Source organism: Mirounga angustirostris, unplaced genomic scaffold (assembly GCF_029215605.1).
Source record: "Mirounga angustirostris isolate CCGP_5_RB_7025 unplaced genomic scaffold, mMirAng1.0.hap1 SCAF_4, whole genome shotgun sequence".
NCBI classification, from domain to species: domain Eukaryota; kingdom Metazoa; phylum Chordata; class Mammalia; order Carnivora; family Phocidae; genus Mirounga; species Mirounga angustirostris.
The window spans coordinates 153,595,118-153,598,951 of NW_026991712.1; positions in this window are offsets into that span (position 1 = coordinate 153,595,118).

The following is a 3,834-nucleotide window of genomic DNA, read 5'->3' on the forward strand; positions in this document are numbered from 1 at the left end:
CCTCTTAACTACTTTCTCCATTCCCCCCTTCCCTCCTCATTGACTTGCCTCATCAATCTCTTATTCAGTCAACGCTAGATTTCCAGGGAGCTTAAGAGGCCACCTTTAGCCCTTTACTGATCAGGAAAGCTAGGTCTAGAGGGGCCGTGACCTGCCCAGACTTGGTCAAGCCTCTTGTTCCCAACCCTGGACCCATCCAATCCATCTGATGAGAAGCCTTACTAAAGGCAAAACCCGTCAAGGAAGTAAGTTTATAGGGGACGGGGACACCAGTGTCCCATCCCATTCCACCATACCCCTTATCCATTCAGCTGTCATGGTCCTAGGGAATTCATTGTACCCTCTCTGGTTCAGCAGAGAAACATCTCTGCCCCCAATCCCTAGTTTTCTAGAGGAAAGTATAGCCTAACTGCTTAGCACTCTTCCATATAGGCCACCACCCATCCACGTAAAAGGTCTTCCCTGAGTGTCTGCCCCACACTAAGGGCACAAGGCAAGAGGCAGGGACTGGAAGGGCATTTACCACCAGGGAGGCTCAGGTCCTCCTGCTGGGAATCCATAAGGTCGAGTCTTGGTCCCCAGCTGACGGCTCTGGGGAGAGGGAGCTCACCTACCCGTCTGCCCAGCCAATAGAAGGCCCTGGAATGCTTAGTCCCATTGTTCCCTAAAGGTGAGGTCACTGGGTTCTGAGCATTAAACATTCTAGAGGCAGTGCTTGTGAAGTCTTGGGTTGATGGAAGGAAGGGACTCTATCCAATGGTATCTCGTAGGCCTAGTGTGTGTCTCTGCTGCTAGGGACTGACCTACCCACTGAATTGTCTGCCCCCCACCTCTTATGGTAAACCCACAGAGAAGCCCCCAGGTGTCCCAGGGGTCTATCCATGTTTCTGGGCTTCAAGAAACAGTTGATGGTGGGCGCCTGGGTGGCTCAGTTGGTTAAGAAACAGTTGATGGATACCTGTCGCCAGGGAGGAATGGGGCAGGGAGCATACACAGCTTTGGGCAGCCTTGCCTTCAAGACCTTTTTTTTAAGGTTTTATTTATTTGAAAGAGAGAGAGAGCACAAGCCGGGGGGGAGTGGCAGGCAGAGGGAGAAGCAGACTCCCCGCTAAGCAGGGAGCCCGATGCGGGGCTCCATCCCAGGACCCTGGGATCATGACCTGAACCAAAGGCAGACACTTAACTGACTGAGCCACCCAGGCGCCCTGCCCTCAAGACTTCTATAACCTTTCTAACTAACAAGTGTTAGCAAGTGTTTCCTGGGCATCAGGCCCTGTAGGAGTGCCCCACCATCCCAGCCCTACATCTCTTTCCAGCCTCACTGTCCTCTGTATCCTTCACACACCTTGCCCTCTGACCAGGCCAGACTCTGGAACAGACCCAGCCTATTCACATCTCTAGAGTTTTGCTCACACTGCTCCTCCACCTAGGAGTGCCTTTCCCACTTCCCTGGACTGAACAGCTACTTATCCTTCAAGGCCCAGTTCAGTTACCCTGACTCCGTGACAGTTGTTTCTGTTGGCTTCCCCAAATCCCATCATGTCCAGTTTGAAGGGACCTAGACAGTTGTGTGGTCCAGCTCCAGTCAGATGCTTGAGCCCTGGGGGTAGATGTCCCCCACCCAGCAGCCAGCGCTGCAGGACTCACCTGAGTGTGACGTGCCACACCTCCTGGGGCAGCTCAGTTAGAAAGCCCTTCCCTAATGAAGCCCAAGTCTGCCTTCCTGAGGTTGTACCCCTGGGCCTAGCTCAGCTACTGGCGCCATTTAATTACTTCCCCCTTTATCACCCCACCCCCCCACCGATGTGTGACTGGGGACACTATTCAGCTCAGATTTCCCTCCAGGTTCCCCTTACACTCGGCTCTCCTATCTCACTTGTCCACAAGTAGGGCAAGCATGCTCCTGTATCAAGGCCTTTGCACTCCCTGTTCCCTCAATCTGGACGGCCCTTCTCCCAGATACCCAGACAGATGATTCCCTCATTTCCATCGGCATTCTGCTCAAGGGTCCCCGTATCTCTCTCTTAGCCTGCTTTGTTTTTCTGCATAGCATATATCCTCACATAACATTACAATCGACCCTGGAACAACATGGAGATTAGGGACTATGACCCCTGCACAGGTGAAAATCCATCTGCAACTTTTGACTCCCCCAAACTTAACTACTAATAGCCTATTGTTGACCAGCAACCTTACCAATAACAGAAATTGTTGATAAACACATATTATAGGGGCGCCTGGGTGACTCAGTCGGTTAAGCGTCTGCCTTTGGCTCAGGTCATTGGGATCGAGCCCCGTGTCAGGCTCTCTGCTCAGCTGGAAGCCTGCTTCTGCCTGACACTCTGCCTGCTTGTGCTTGCGTGCACTCTCTGTCAAAGAAATAAATAAAATCGGGGCGCCTGGGTGGCTCAGTTGTTTAAGCGACTGCCTTCGGCTCAGGTCATGATCCTGGAGTCCCGGAATCGAGTCCTGCATCGGGCTCCCTGCTCAGCGGGGAGTCTGCTTCTCCCTCTGACTCTCCCCCTCTCATGCTCTCTATCACTCTCTCTCTCAATAAATAAATAAAAATCTTTAAAAAAAAAAAAAGAAAGAAAATCTTTAAAAAAAAAAACCCCACATACTATGCATATATAAATTATTATATTTTTTTTAGATTTATTTATTTGAGAGAGTGCGTGCACACAAGAGGGGGGAGAGGGGCAGAGGAAGAGAGACTCAGACAGACTCCGTGCTGAGCATGGAGTCCGACAGGGGCTCAATCCCAGGACCCTGAGATCATGACCTGAGCCAAAACTAAGAGTCAGACGCTCGACCAACTGAGCCACCCAGGCGCCCCCATATACCGTATTCTTACAAATTAAGTAAGCTAGAGAAAAGAAAAATGTTAAGGAAATCATAAGAGAAAACACATTAACAGTGTTGTAAAAAATCCACATGTAAGTGGACCTGGGCATTTGAAACCAGTGTTGTTCAAGGGTCAACTGTTTGTTATCTCTCATCCCACTAGAATGTAAGATCCATGAATTAGTAAACAAGGAAATAAATACCTAAGAATCGTCATAACTGCTATGAAGAAAACAAAATAAGGTAATGGGATAAAGAATATAAACGGATAGCATGCATCAAGAAAAGTCCCTTTGAGGTGCCGACTTATGAACTGAGCCATAAATGATGAGGAGGCCGCCACATGCAGATCCAAGCAGAGGGATCATCAGCCAGTGCAAGGATCCTGAGGCAGGTATAGGTCAGCACACTCGAAGGACTTACTAATCTCCGAGTCCACCACAGGCCAGGGCCTAGGACCAACCCCCATGAGTGCAGGCTGGACTGAGAAGAGTTGAAGGCTCTGGCCCTACCCCGGAGGAGTCCACCATTCACGAGGGGTTTCTACCACGTAAGACCCAGACAGGAAGGACTTCCACGAAGGCAAACTGATCATGCCATTGTGGTGGGCTTGCCCCAGGGCTGGCCCTCTATGGTGGGAGAAGGTGAGACGTAGAGATGTAGATGTCACTGTGTCTGACCCCAGTAATTCCCGCTTGGTTCAAGGGGATGAAGAAGATGGTGGCAGAGCATTACAAGGATCAAAAACAGCCAAAATCAAGACTTGTTAGGACAGACCCAGGTGTCTCTCTGGAGAGGAGGTTTGGCTGGAGTTCAAGGTGGATGTCAGGAAGCAGAGGGAGTGGAGGAGACGGAGCGCAGAGGCTGCTGGACCCGAGCGGGAAGGCGTGGAGCCGGGCAGGCTCGGGGGAGGCGACGGGCCGCGGCACCCCGCGGGCCGTGCGAGCGGCGGAACGCGCGGCTCCGGGGCCGAGCCGCGAGCCCCCCTCC